General features: G+C 41.5%; 1 protein-coding gene across 2 annotated transcripts in view; it reads left to right on the top strand.

The window, feature by feature from the left end:
* Nucleotides 1-15613, top strand: part of LOC129495480 (apoptosis regulator Bcl-2) — a 171298-nt gene that overhangs the window by 81966 nt on the left and 73719 nt on the right. The window lies entirely within an intron of this gene.

Below are 15613 nucleotides of genomic sequence, written 5' to 3'. Positions count from 1 at the left end.
TTTACAGATTTTTTTTCTTTTTATTCTTGTCATCGATGATCTAGTTTCACCACAATCCTGTCTGGGATTCAGTATGCTTCTTAAATCTAAGGATTCCCAATATTCATCAATTCTGCAAAATTCTCAATCGTAATCTCTGAATATTGTCTCTCCCCAGTTGTCTTTGTTACAGCTTCCTTAGCCCACTGTTACATGTGTGTTAGACCTTGATATTCTCATGTCTCATACACATCTCTATTTTCCTGTGGTTGATTTTTTTTCTTAGTCACCCCCTACTCTTTCCATTCCTGTCCTTCTGAGGTAAGCAATATTAACTTCTGGCGTGCATCCTTTGGGACATTTCTTGAAGCTCATATAAACACACAGCACTTATATATCCATATAAATTAAATAACAGTGTTTTGGTTTTGTTTGCAAAAAATCCAGTCATACCATATGCATGACTTCACAACCTTTCTCTTTTAGTATGTATTCAGGATATCCTTCCAGATAAGTAGATACAAATTTAACAGTTTTTAAAAAATAGCTGAGTAAATTCTATGCTGTGCTATTCTATGATTTATTTAGCTGTTCCACTACTGGTGAACACTTAATTTATTTTTAGTTTTATTTCTCCACTAACACTGTGAGAAATAAACGTCCTTGTACATATTTACTTATGTGCGCTCTCCTTAATTTCCGTGGGAACAAATTTGAGCATACCCTGCTTCGCCCAGTCCCCCTCCTAGAGAACATCACTTTGTATATTTTAGCTTTTTCTTCTGGTGCATATGTAAATATTGCCACATGCCTAAGTAATATATATACTTTTTAAAAATTTTATTAATCTTCTTCATGATGCCATAACTATTCTAGTAAATAAACCTAACTCTCTTACATAACTGTCTCCACTGCTTATGCTCCACTTCCTCCCAGTGTAATTATATTGCAATTTTTGATTAACTCAGTTGTTAGTGTTTTCATTAATTTGCCTATGTTAATAGTATTATCAGTGGAACTTTTTATTTTCATGAAGTTAATATCTGTCTTGTTTTTTCATTTCCTTAGTGTTCTGCATACCTATTGCCGATTTCCCCTATATCTTGTGTAACCTCACAAGTACCTTTCGCCACAAGGCTGATCACATCAGTAATCTGTTGATTGCACTTATTTTCTTGGTGGCATCATTTCTGAAGACTTCCATTTTCCTTTTATCTGAACTTTTCTCTAGGCCTGCTGTACCCCTGTCATGCTGGGATATCTCTTGTTATTCTAGAACTTTCCATTGCCTTTCTTCTGAGTTGGATCTCCTTTCCTGATTTACCCCATTGCTGGAGGGAGCACATCCTCCAGCAGGTTATCAGAATTAAAACCTAGTACAGTGCATTGGCTTTCAGTATGTCTTTCTCTTGATCCACCTGGCCTAGTCTGGATGGACTGGTCTCTCTGCCTGGTGCCCAGCCATCTGCTCCCTTCACCACATGATCCTTCTATCTTAGTCTTATGTAGGATTGCATAAAATTCTCTTTTTTTCACTCACTCATTTTTGTGGTTTCCAGCCTGCATAGCCGATCAAAAATAGACCCAGAAGAGATACATCCAAATTTTAAGTGACTCTAAAGGTCTTTAGTCTCTCTTCTTACTTGATGTCTTACCTGTCTTGCACAAGGAAATCTAAGTCAAAGATAAGTTTTCTTCTGAAGTTTGAAGACATTGCTCTTTATGTATGCTAACTCCCAGTGTTGTGGTTAGAAGGCTAGACTCTGATTCTCATTTTTGATGCCTTGTACCTGATTTTTTTTCTTTTTTTCTAGAACTTGTAGAATCTTCTTTTCCCCAGGATTCTAAATTTCACAATAATTTTCCTCTTCATGAGTCCGTTTTGATTTATTATACTGAGCACTCAGTGTGTTCTTTCAATCTGCTAGTATTTGCTTTTCTCTATTAGCTCTAGTCTTTCTTTCCAGAACTCCTATTATTTGGGTGTTGTACTTGCTAAAGCAGTCCTCTGATTGTCTCACGTTTTCTCTCCTGTTTTCTATCTCATCATCTTTTTGCTTTTGTGGGGAGCAGTTTCTTAAACTCAATTTCCAACCTATCTATTGGGTTTTCTTTTTTGTTACTGTCTTAATTTTCTCTTTTCATCTATAAATAGTCGAGTTTTTTTTTAAGTGTTCTGTTTTCATCGTGTGGCATTCTCTTAGCTTTTTGAGAAAAAAAATGTATTCTCTTTTGAAATTTTCTTCCCCCTTCATGATTTCTGTTTCCTCTCCATTACTTTTTCCTTTTTGTCTGTTTTGAATTCTGTTTTTCATGTAGAGGCTCTCCTTGCATGTCCAGTAATCCTTGGCTGTCTGCCTTTATTCAGGAATGAAGAACTAATAAGCTTATTAGAAGCTCTGAGGATATATGAGGGGCTGGCTAACTTTGAGCATCAGTGTGGAATAATATGTTTATGCCATGTGTTGGAGAACTCCTAAAGTCAACCCCTAAAGATGGGGAATATCAGGGATGATCAGACTTTCCAGGGAACATGCTTCCAACCCCTTATATGGAGGGTAAATATCTACCTGTGAGAGCTGAGAGCTGCAGGGAGGAATAAGACTGGAGGAGTCAGCATTCAGGATACAGCTTTCTTTTTAATTAATTAATTAATTTATTTATTCATGAGAGGCAGAGAGAGGGAGAGATAGGCAGAGACACAGGCAAAGGGAGAAGCAGGCTCCCCGCAAGGAGCCCAGTGTGGGACCTGATCCTGGAGCCCAGGATCACACCCTGAGCCAAAGGCAGACGCTCAACCACTGAGCCACCCAGGTGTCCCAGAATACAACTTTCTATTTTGTTTGTTGAATGGCATCTCCCTATCTAAGACTCTTCTCTCTAGAGACCAAACCTCCAGTTTTACCCATTGGGATAGAGGCTCCTGCCCAGCAGGATGGATTGAGGAAGGGATTTATTGATTCTTAAAAATCTTTCACTCCATTCTCCTCATTTTAGTCGCCTCTCTCCTCTTCTCCCTCCCCAGTTCCAGATATAACTAACGCTATCTGTTCCTGGACCTTTGGAGCATCTGCTGGTTGGCTCCTAACATTCTCTATTACTAGTTTAGAATTCAGCTTCCTTTGATCTGCTGGTTTTGTTGCTGTTTGTCCATCTGTTTTCCATCTTAAGTCTTGTTACTATTATCTCTTCACCTGTTCTCTTTATCCTTGTGGGTTTATGTCTTTTAAATGGTTATTTTCCCTAGTTTTAGTGTGGATTCAACATGAGACCACATTAGACATGTGTGTTCAATTCTCCATTTTACTTGGAAGTCCTGTGTTACATTTTAGTTGATTTCCTCAAATCTACTCTTCCAGTTCAGTAGTTTTATATTTCTATTATTCTTTTTTTTTAAGATTTTATTTATTTATTCACAAGAGACACACAGAGAGAGAGAGAGAGGCAGAGACACAGGCAGAGGGAGAAGCAGGCTCCATGCAGGGAGCCCGATGCGGGACTCAGTCCCAGGAGTCCAGGATCATGCCCTGGGCCAAAGGCAGGCGCTAAACCACTGAGCCACCCAGGGATCCCCCATATATTTGTTTTATTCTATTGTCTAACTTTTCCACTGAGATATTTTTAAGAGTCCTATTTTATTTTTTCAAATCTGCCTATTTTCTTTTTTCATTTACTCTTATTATTTAATTATGGTTTTTAGTCTTTCTTATGCCACTTTAATAATTTTAAGCAACCTTATTTTGTAGTCATTTCAGATTCTAGTATTTTTCCAGTTCTCAGGATTTTAGTTTTTTTTTTTCCAAATTTCCCTTTATGACTGTCCCTCATGGTAGTTTATTTCCCTGTATGTGTGTGTGTGTGTGTGTCTGTGTGTCTGTGTGTGTGTACTTTGGCAAGTTCAGCTCACACAGATTTCTTTTCTATGGGAAACTTGTGATTCCTAAGTTGTGACATTGTCCCTATATGGTAGCCACATACTTGTTTTTTTCTGGAGATCTCAGGGATTTCAGTGGTCCTTGGTTTATGTTCGTGTTTTTGTCACCTAGATGTATAGATAATGTAAATTCTAATCCTAGAGCTGAATATGGTTCAAGTTTAGGGTTTTGATTTCACAAAGGTATCTTGAGCTCTGGATATAAGGCAATTTCCTACCCTTCATCTTGGCCTAATGGAAGGATTGCTTTTAGTTTCTTTTTCATGGATAAGGTGATTTTTTAAGGCTTTGAGATTTATGAAGGGGGCTCAATTCTGGCCCCCCTGCCTCATACGGGACCACGGCCATGCCCCTTTATGGACATTAGAATATAATCACTACCCCCCCAAATCTCTAGGGGCATTTGTATAAATCTGAAACTCTGGGCACCATGGAGTCAACTTTTTGTGAAAGCTCCGGTTTCAATTTTTTTTTTTTAAAGAATCTATCTATCTATCTATCTATCTATCTATCATCTATCTATCTATTTGAGAGGAGCAGAGAGACAGGAACAAGCAGAGAGGGATTCTGAGCACAGAGCCCAGTGAAGGGCTGGATCCCATGACCCTGAGATCATGACCTGAGCCAAAATCAAGAGTTGGACGACCAGCCAACTGAGTCACCCAAGTGCCCCTCTGGTTTCAATTTTTATCTTCATTCCTATCTCCTGTGCTTCTTTCCCTTTCTTCCTTTTTTTCCTAGCTCAGCTCTGTGATGTTTTCTTGAGAATCACATCTTTGTAGTGAGAAGAGACCCACAGGATCAGCCCACTGTTTTGCCATTTTGCTAGAAATTAACACTCACATCCACTATTGAGCTAAACCTAGAACATACTAAACGAAAGTGAGAGTTGAATGTAGAGGGCTATGGATTGCCAGAGGTTGAAAGTTTCTTAGAGACTACTTCATCCAACCCTAGCATTTTATTTAAGGAAACTAAGGCTCAAAACTGATGAAACCACTTGCCCACAGACACTTGGCCAGTTAGTGAAAAGGCTGGGGATAGAACTCAAAGGGTGGCCACTTTTTTGCTCACCACATCACAGGGAAGAGCACTGTCATCTAGCAGCTATCACTTGTCTGATTGCAAGACACCTCAATCTGATGATTGTGACTTAAATCACTGCAAGATTTTGATTTTGGGAAAGCCATGTAGACCATCGTGTTTCTCTTGTCTTGTTTTTATCTGCTGCAATGGAAAGTAATAATGCTTGTAGGATCACTTAGGTCATTTATTCCTGTCCCAATTTTGTTTGTTTTCTACCTTTATTTTTTCAGGGAAAGATACCTTTTGTTTCCTTTTTTCTTTCTCTTTCCTTTGGGGCCCAGTTCAGGTTTTCATCATCTTCCAGAAGCCTCCCCCGAAGTCTGAAGCCAGGGAGGGTTTTTCTCTTCTTTGACCCCTTTTAAAATTGTCATTTGAACTTCACAATTGGTACCATATTATGAATATTTCTGACCCTTTTAATTATTGAATATGTATGTACTTTCCCCAACTAAATTGTAGTGGCTAGTTTGTAGAAATCATTCTTATGCATCGTTACCATTTTCCAAAGTGGTTTTCTTGATTAATTGATGAATTAATTAATTCATTTAATTAACTTATGGGAACTTAGAGGAAATATGTTTCTCTGAGATAGAGCTTGGACTTGGTGTCACGAAACCTGGATTTTGTCTCTTTGTCAGTATCACTCCCTATATTGTAGCAAACTGTGTTCTCCTGTATGGACAAGCCACTGAAGTCCGACAGTACACTCATAAGAGTGGTCATGTAATTTATCATTCAAACTAGGACAGTTATGAGAGTAAAGGGGGCACTATTAATTTTTCAGGGACAACAGGTGTAAAGCAGGACACTCCCTGACAAGCTGGGACATATGGTCACCTTATGTCATAGATTACCTTGGCCTCTTCAGGAAAATTTGCACAGCTGCTATCAAAATACCATTCTTCAAACCAAAAAATTATCCCTTACAAAAGTTTTAATCTATTAGCACAACTTCATAGGTAATAGATTTTTTAGTTTTCCCAGACATTCATGGTTTCTTAGCTACTTTCATGGCTTTAAGTGCTCATTATAATATGGGGTTTGAGACTTAGTACTGCTATGAGCCGATTGCCTTTATTTTCTATATCAACCCACTCTCTGTCCTGAGAGGAAAGAACACCTCTGATTTCTAGAGTCATGAGCCTTCTTTTCTTGAGTGCTTTTTGAAGCATAGGGATCTTACCTCTACTATATCTGGTGAAGGAGGGAAGTGGTGTGAATGGTTGCTGATCCACAAGAGTGGCTATGTCTTCAAATAATGGTATATTTGGTGGTTTAGAATAGTGAGGTAAGTAGGTCTTCAAAAAGATGCATTCTAAAAGCACCAGGGCTCACTAGCTGGCTTGCTTCTACAGCTCCTGCCATAGTGCTCTGTATGTAGCAGGTACCTAATAAATGTTTGTTAGCCTGAAATTCTGAGAAACAGTTGGAAGACAGTGGTAGCTAGTAAACACACTTACCAGTGCTAGTAACTTCATTTCTGCTTATGCTTAGGGAGTGCTGGTGTAGTTGGGCCATGGTGTTGGAATGCAAAGAAAAACAGATAGTATCTCTACCCTCCAGTATTTTATGATCTAGAGGCAGCTTCAGAGCATAAACAACTAAATCTAAGAAAGTTCAGGAGAAAGAACAATTAAATTTGACATGGGGGAGTTAAGTGGCATTTGAGCTAGGTTTGAGAAGGAGGATTTTATTCTAGGACAGAGATGGGAGAAGGCCATTTCATACAGTGGGAACAGCATGAACAAAAACTGGTAAGAGTACAGTTGCTTGGTGTGTTTGGGGAATCTGAAAAAAACTCTATGTGTTTAGAAGATAAACTTTAATAGGTGGTGGGATATGAAAGGTGTGAAAGGCAGCAGTCCCTTAATGTCAAACTTGGGAACTCAGGTTATATTATGTAGACAACAAGAATCATGGAGTTTTGTATGTGTGCAGGGATGCCAACCAACCCTTGTGTAGAATGATAACCTGGTTGCAGGGAGACCAGTTTAAAGAGGCTCTTGTATCTAGAAGAGCTGTAAAGACAGGAGGATTAAAAGAAGGAGCCAGATACAAGATACAGAACTGGCAGTTGGTTGGATGTCAGGCTGAGGAGGAAGGAAGAACCAAGCACAACACCAGGGGACTGAGTAGGTTATCATGCCATGAAAAGAAAGCCAGAGAGGAGCAGAGTTGGACTGGTAGACATTTCTACAGAGGTTTGTGAGGAAAGTAAGTGAGATCATGCATGAAAACACCTTCAACAGTGCTTTGCTTAAAGTAGGTGTTTAATAAACACTAAATTAAAAGAAGAAGGGAAGGAAGGAGGGAACTTCTCCTATCTCCACATTGTACCATAAAAAGAAAGACATTTAGGATGTTAGGAGATCCAGCAGTAATCATTCATTGGGGCTGTTCCTGTCAATGCACTTGCTAATTGTTTCATGTTAATTGGGTGTACAGACCAGAAGAGAGCTCAGAAAAAAATAAAAGACCAGAATTTGCTGGGATCAGACAGAGGAGAGGTGAGCTTTGAGCCAAACCTGGAGGAAGAGAGAGAACTGGAATGATAAAGAGGACCTAAGGAGACAGAGGGAGGCAAGAAGGCAAACGCAAACACATCAGCCATATGGGGAGAAAGAAGGATGCTGCTGGTTGACATTGGAGGGAGTGTCCACACATGGAGAAGTGTCATTGGGTGAGCTGTGGGGATGTTGTCTGGAGGTCGATGTTGCTTAGTTTCTCATGAGCCTATCTTGAAATTCTGTCTGGAGAACCCTGTTCTCTGTGATAACCAGCCCTGTTCCTCCTAAATTCTTTCTCACTGCTTGGACTAATAGCAGGAAACCAAGAAATCAAGTCACATTGACTTTTCCTGGTGAGCCATTTCAGGATAACTCAATAAATCCTCTTGTTGGAAGTGCTGGCCAGGACTTTGTCTTACAAAAATGACTTTTGGTTTCTTTGTCTCCGTCTTTGGTTATTGCATAAACATTTTAGTTTCATGATTACATTGTTTTTAGATGGTAATGCGTGGAGTGTGTTGCTTAAGTTGTTTGCTTTCAGTTCTATCACATCTGCTTCAGGAATGCCAGAAAACAGAAACACAGTTTATTTAGTAAATTGCCTCAATTAGAGCATCTGAGAGAGAGAAGGTGTAAAATTTGGCAGTTGGCGTAATGTCGCATCTTGAATCAGACAGTCTTGAAGCAGGAAGTTCTTTGGAAGCCTTCTTCAGCAGGGCGCCACCCATCCTCCTCCTGAATGCTTCTACTGAAGGGGAGTTCCCAGAATGTGCCAACTTTTAGGAAAAGGCAAACCACAGTAGAATAAAATCTTTCAAGTTAACTCCTGCTAATACTGGTTCCGAACTTGTTATGTTGGCTACTGTATGAAATGAATACAACCCAAAAGTCACCTGGGAAAATTTTAGTTGATCTACAAAATCCCAGTGTCTGTTTGAGGCAATGCTTGTCATTAGTGTGTTTCATTTTTATATGGAGAAAAGCTTTTTACATCTTCTTCTCACATCATTTCTCTTCATCTTCATCACCATAGACTTATTTTGTTGTTTCCCCTGGGTATCATGCCTTCTCTTGATATGGGTTCCAAGAAGTGACTGCATTCAGAGATTTGGTATTAAGAATGGGCCAGTCTTAGAAACAATGACAGTTCTCTGTAATTTTTTTTTTTATCAAATCACCTGACTTTGACATTTGCCTGTATTGCTGTAGGCATTCATATAAAACTTTACAAAGTGCCACTGAAACTTAGCTGTTCTTCATCAGCAGTGTTTCACTTATTCATCCCTTAATTTAGAAAACATCCGAGGCCCACTATTTCCACCATTTCCTCTTTATTTGGGGCCATTAAGAACCCACAACTGGCACGCCTGCTTCGTAAGTGGGTTTTAATCTCTGCCTCTTGGGGCTGCTGCTAATATCCTAAAACCTCACTTGGATGACTACCCCATCTCACTTTAAAAACCTTCATGGCATAATTCTTTTTAAATAATCTATTGTTATGCTTATAAAAGCAAGATCCAAGGTTTTTTGCAGAAAAGTGGGAAAATAGAGAAAAACAAAAAGAAGGGGGAAAAATCACTCGTAATCCACCACTACCAAAAAAAAACCCCAGCCTATTGTTAATATGTTGGTACACATCCTGCAAGCTGTTCTCTCCTGTCTTTGCCTGGCACTGAGAAGCTTCCTAGTGTGGTCCCAGCTTGATGTTACAACCTTCTCTGCCTGCTCTTGCTCTGATGACCCATACTGTCTTGCATGGGACTTTTTCATATGTCCCCTTCAATGGTATTTTTTCTGGTTCTGTAAATATTTTTGAAAATACATATAAGGAATAAAGTAAGACTTATCTTTCAAAACATCTGAACCCCCTGCAGTAAAACACGCTGATATTTTGCAGACCATCCCATCATCATCAGTTCACCTCTGTGTGCCTGAGTACACACACACATGATTTCCTATAAATGAGATCATAGCATCCATGTGGTTTTTATGGTTGACATCTTTCATTTTCACTTATTACTTCCCTCCCACTTCTTTCTTCCCTCCACCCCTAATCCCTCTCCCCTGTGTTGCCAGTGTTATCAAACTTGCACATACCCTTCCACGCTTTACTTCACACTCATGTCATTATATCAGACGTTAGATATTCACACATACATGTTGTGATTCTTGTCATTGCTTTATAAAAATCAGATCATATCATATGTCCTCTCTGCATCTTGCTTTTTTTCTCACTTAACAAGGATACAGTGTTGAAATTCTCCATTCTTTCTTTTTCTTTTTCTTTTTTTTTATTCATTAGAGAGAGAGAGAAGTAGAGGAGGAGGAAGAGAAAATCTTAAGTAGATGCCACTCTGAGTGGGGAGTCCAATGCAGGGCTAGATCTCTCACAACCCTGAGATCATGACCTGAGTTGAAATCAAGAATCAGATTTTGCTCAACTGACTGAGCCACCCAGGTGCCCCACATTCTGTCTTTTTCGTGACTGCATATTACTCCTTGAATGTGTGTAGCATGACTTAGTAAATGATTCTAGTATAAACAATACAGTACTGAACATCCCTTTGTTCATGTGGGCATGAGATGGCTTGGTGGCAGTATTTTTAAATTTGGGTAGATATTTTCAGATCACTTTCTAAATGGCATGGCAATATCTATTTCTACCAGGAGTGTATGAAAGTACTTCTTTCTGCATCCTTCCATGTGGTTATGACATCGTCACCACCAAGTGCCTCTAAGTTGCAGGAAAGGATGCAGGGCGGCATCCCTTTGAAATCTCAAACTTTAGTACAAATATGGGGCCATAATAAAACCATCACAGTGATATATATGTATATATATATGAGAGAATTCATTCAGAGGAGATTATGGTTTACGAGAGTTGGGTTCTGAGGAACTAATATTGTAAAAATGAACCCTATGGGCTAAAGTGTTATTTTATTTTTAGGTTGATTATTTTTTTAACCTAGTGCAGCAGCTAGAAATTTCCCTCTTGGCTTTAATTTGCTTCTTTACAGTTTTGAGTCAACCTTGAAAATATGCAGATGAATATATGTCAAGGAGAGATCTGATGAAAGTTTCCATGAACATGGTTTATGTTTTAAATGCTTTAAAATAACTGTCAGTATGGCATTAGAAGCAGGTGGAAGGACTGGATCTCACAGACTGTCTTCTGAGCTGAGAGCGATGTTTGTCTTCCCTCCTTTCCTCCAAGATGGCAGCACAGTCAGCCAGAGGCAGCACAGTCAGTCAGAGTCAGCATCTCTCTCTTCTCACTGCTTGTCTGCCTCTAAGACAGTCCATGTGTGTAGAGACTGCTTTCTGCCCACATTCTGGCTGCACAATCTGCCACCATTTTTCTCATCCTTTTTCTTTGCTCCTTCTCCCCCTCTTCTTTCCATTTCTCCCATATTTCTCCACTTTCCCACAAAGAGGCTTGGCTTTTGCAGCTGTTGCCAGCCATTGAGATTTCATTTTTGGACCAGCAAGTCTGCCCTCCCACATCATTTCGGGTGCAACATCAAGGTCATTGGCCTCTCTTAGCTGTTTTCATCACTAATTTTTCTGTTGCTAGACTCTCCACCTGAGAAAGTCAAATGCTCTTCCCAGCCCCCTTTATTTATTTATTTTTAATCTGACATCATTTGGGAACTTTGAGTCCTGTGAGCCTGAGGCTTCCCTGTACTTTGAGGTAGAAATAGATTTTATCTCAGAGCAAGCTCTGCCCAGCCTGTTCTGTGGAGGAATGTTGGCTCTGGTGCCCTACTGAGTAGAGAACCTTTGGATTATTATGGATTGTTAGAACTGTGTGGAGAACAAATGAGGTAATCTAGAACATAGTTTCACTGTTCTTCAGTGTGTTCTCACTGTCAGGGAAAGGCATGAGTGGGATTCTGGTCTTAACTCCTTAATGCTGAATCTGCTCACATTTGTAGGTTAGATGAAGCCTAAACACTATTTGATATTGTGTGTGTGTGTGTGTGTGTGTGTGTGTGTGTGGTTTAATATGTACAACTTGTCTGAACATGGTAGCTCTGTGGTTTATCTTTTACTGAGAACTGCTTTTTTTTTTTTTCCTTTTCTAAGAAAATGAGTTTCCTAAACTCAGGTCTTTCTTGTGAGTTCATCAGCAGTGAGGGATGTTGTGTGAGGATGTGTCGGTGATAGTAAGATCAAACGATCGCCCATTTCAGGTGACTTTAACACAAATCATATTGACTAAAATAGTATTAAGCATGTGATGCTGTCATGTGACATTTGAATATTTGCCAAGAAAAACACTCAAGTCGCTACGACTGGCTGCAAGAGTGAGAGATTTTCCTGTTTTACTGTTTTTTCATGCATTTTTGTTAGAGAACCTGAAACCAACCTTTATGGTTTGTGGAGGGACAGTGACGTGTACACTCAGCATGAATCTGTTTACCTGCTTTTCCCTGTCACAGCTTATAAGAATTCAGGTCCCTTCGTCCTAACCAAGAGCAACATATAAATTAGGAGACATCTGCCTTAACGATTTCGAAATTTCTAGATGTTCCTTCTCTTTACACACCCCCTTCCCACATTTCCTTTCCATACCTTCATCCTTTATGTAAAGGTAACAATCTATATTTGACATGGCTTGGAATTCACACCTAAGATACCTGGGTCCCACTTTTGCCTTACGGCCACTTATTATTGTAAGAGTCCCTCTAGCCTTGGTTTTCTGAACTCTCAAATGCAACACCCTTCTTCATGTGGCTGTTAAAGGCACCATAACTTCCTGCTTTTCCTTCTTTCTTTTGGAGAAACTCATAATTTTCAAAATTACTAAATGCAGTATTTTTAGGGTCATTTAGAAGTTGCCCCTAACAATAGAGGACAACTGGAAATGCCATATTCTATTGTCATATTCATTAAAGCCTGCCCTCCTACGTGGAGCAAACCAGGGACATTTCTGATAAAACCCGATTGCATCCTGATACAGCCTGTGCAAGGAGCAGGACAACCATAGATGATATGTCCCTGACCTTCTGTGTTTAAGACCTTCACTCTGGTGTCTCTGGAGAAGGGCCTTTGCTCAGTGTGGCTCTGCTGTGTTGGCCAGTATGTCATTAGCTGTGGACAGACAGAGATCACAGCCAAGTTAGAATAATGCCAAGCACCATGATGTTATATTCAGAAGAAAAAGAACACATCAGCAACCCATTATTGTCGAGTACCTGTTTCGCTGCCCATGTCCTAAAACAAAATGTAGAAAGGCAGGGGCTTCCAAGACGAGCCTTGCCTAAGGGAATTAGCTAACGATTAACAGTGACCACTTATGGGTTCAAAAGACCAGAAGATAGAGGTCCAAGTCAAGAGAGCACAACAGGGCAGCCCCGGTGGCTCAGCGGTTTAGCGCTGCCTTCAGCCCAGGGCCTGATCCTGGAGACCCGGGATCGAGTCCCACGTCAGGCTCCCTGCATGGAGCCTGCTTCTCCCTCTGCCTGCGTCTCTGCCTCTCTCTGTGTGTGTCTCTCATAAATAAATAACCCCCCAACCCAGTGCTCTGCCCTTTAAAAAAAAAGAGAGAGAACACAACAGCAGCCACCCTCAAGAGACAGTTTTCAGAAGGCTTTCGGAAGACAGGGAGAAACAAGGGGCCATGAGCAGAGCAAACTGAGGTGGGAGATTCAGGATGAGGTGTATAGGAGTAACGAGAAGGGCAGGAGATTTGGAACCGCGTCAAAAAACGATCAGATCCCAACTGAGGATCCAGCGTGCAGGTTACAGCGATCGACAGGAGGGGCCCCATCTTCATGGTCAGGCCGAGCAAGAAGCCACTGGATTTATTTAGCAGAGTCCTGCAGGGAGGGAATTGGCATGAAAATACGAAACCTACAGCAGCGTGTGAATGGCAGGCCAGGAATGAACAGACAGAAGGCAGGAGGCTTGTGGGCAAAATAAGCTCATTCTAAGACACAACTGAACTGAAACCAGAGAAAATATTCTCCTAATCCAGTGTCTTTCATTAGCTACAAGTTCGGCGTCTTTGTATTTCCTTCACAAAAGAGCAAGATACATTTAAATTTATATATTTGCTCACAGAATTGTGGTTAGAAACTCATTGCTGATGGGAATGTTGTGAATTAAAGGAGTTTGGCCCAAATAACGTGGGAGCAGCGTAACGTGGGAATGCCATCTGAAGCCATTGGGAAGGAAATAAAGACTCAGTGCTAACCTTACATTTGCTATTTTGTAAAGAATAATGGATCATTCTGTCTTGGGCCTGAAGTCCCTGATAACCCCCTACCCCCACCCCCAGCCCTGCCCCAGCACCCTCAACCTCCCCCATGAAGGAGGATCGCTACCTAGGCATTCCCTTTCTGTCCCCTCCACCTCTGTCCTCCCTTTGAGTGACTAATAAAGGGTCCCCGGCCATCCCTCCACTCCCAGAATCTTCACCGTCTCTCCTTCACCACCTCCAAGTGTGCTGCAGGCTCCCAGTCCTGGAAGAATTGCCTGTCATCCCGCTGCTCCTCTGGACTGCTGCTATCTCTCCTGCCAGCTACATGGTCTCTGAGTCCTGTCCCTCATGCCCTGTCCCCCTCCCACCCCTCCAGCAGCTCTTGTGTTTCTGTTGCTCTAATAAAACAGCCATCTCAGAAGTGGGTTATGTACCAATTTCTGACCACATCCAGAGCCATGATGTTTTCCTTTTCGGTAGCAGTTGGAACCTGGGGAAATGTCTCCCTTTAAACCCCCAACCTTCTTGTTTCTATTATACAAGGCTGATGCTTGCTGGGATCCCGCTGACCAGAGAGCATCTTGGTGCAGCACGCCAGGTGTTCCCTTTCTCCCACCTGCTCAATGCAGACATCGCCCCCATCCAGGCTGGGCTTCTCTCACTTTGAGCTCTCACTGACTCCCTCTAAACCTTTCAGCTTGGATGCAAGGTGTCCCAAAACCCCCGCCTCCAGACCTGACAGGTCTCCCGTTTCCATTCCAGATTTCCAGCTCAGTGCTGGTCATAGCCACAGGGACAATCCACCGCCATTCTGAACCCCACTGTGCCCCTTCCTCCCCCAAACCAGTCTCCGGTAGTGGGAGCATCTTGTCCTCATCCCCATGTCTCAGTTGTGTTTGGTTCCATCTTCTTACTTTCTTCTATGTCTGTACTCTCACGGGTCTCTCATTTCCTCCGTGTCAAACTGTTCTCATGGTGTTCTAGAAGTGAGATGATGGGCAGTCTACTACATCCTTTATCTGTATAAGCAGAAGCGGTCTAGATCAAGACAATGTAAGTAAAAATTGAATCATAAAAACAGAGAATCGTAGCCCATCAGTCAACCTGCAGACTTGAGCCAGTTTGCAGACCCAGAACCCTTGACTGGGGGGAGACCTAATCCTGCTTTTGAGGATTTCTGGACACTCACTGGGAGTTGACACTAATTCTAGGAGACTCAAAGCAACTAGTCCGAGGTCTGGTGATCCCTGCAGGTTTCGCTCCGTTGGATTGGTCCTCACAGCACTTTGTGCAGGCGGGGCGGGGGGGGGGGGGGCTGGCTGTGCATGCCACAGGGGCTTCATGTGGGTCAGCTGTCCTGCCTGTCCTCCGTGTTGTCAAAGCACCTCCGCAACCTTCATGTTCCCTGGCTCTAAGCTTCCACGGGTGCCTGGTTTTGGGAAAGAGCATGTCTTCTTTAATCTGATCATTAAACTCTCCACAAATAATTCTTCCCCTCTCTGCAGCATCCTTGGTCACAAGTCCCCAATCCAGTGCTCTGCTCTGCACCCTCCCCATCCCCATACATCATCCCCCAAACAACGCACTTTCCTTCCTCTCGCTCTCGCCTTTACTCACACTGTTCCCTGTGTCTGGTATTTCTTTTTGGCTCCCTTCTCTGGATTTGTGGGGTGCCTGTTTTTAGCACAAATATACCATGTCCCCTTGTAAAACCTTTTTCTGCATTTTAGCCTGTAACAGCCAGTGAAATGAGCAAGAAAGCGTGGACGGATTAATTCACCAGCCTTAAGGGAATAGAGGGATCCTTCTAGTTGTGGGTCGTTACCAATCTTCGTAAACAAAAGATTGCCTTGTTTATACCTGTTCTTCATAGTCAGCATTTTCCTAAATCTGCTTAAGGTG

This window comes from Nyctereutes procyonoides, unplaced genomic scaffold (assembly GCF_905146905.1).
Source record: "Nyctereutes procyonoides isolate TBG_1078 unplaced genomic scaffold, NYPRO_anot_genome, whole genome shotgun sequence".
NCBI lineage: Eukaryota > Metazoa > Chordata > Mammalia > Carnivora > Canidae > Nyctereutes > Nyctereutes procyonoides.
Note: the sequence above shows the minus strand (reverse complement) of the source record. Positions and strands in the feature narration are given on the sequence as shown.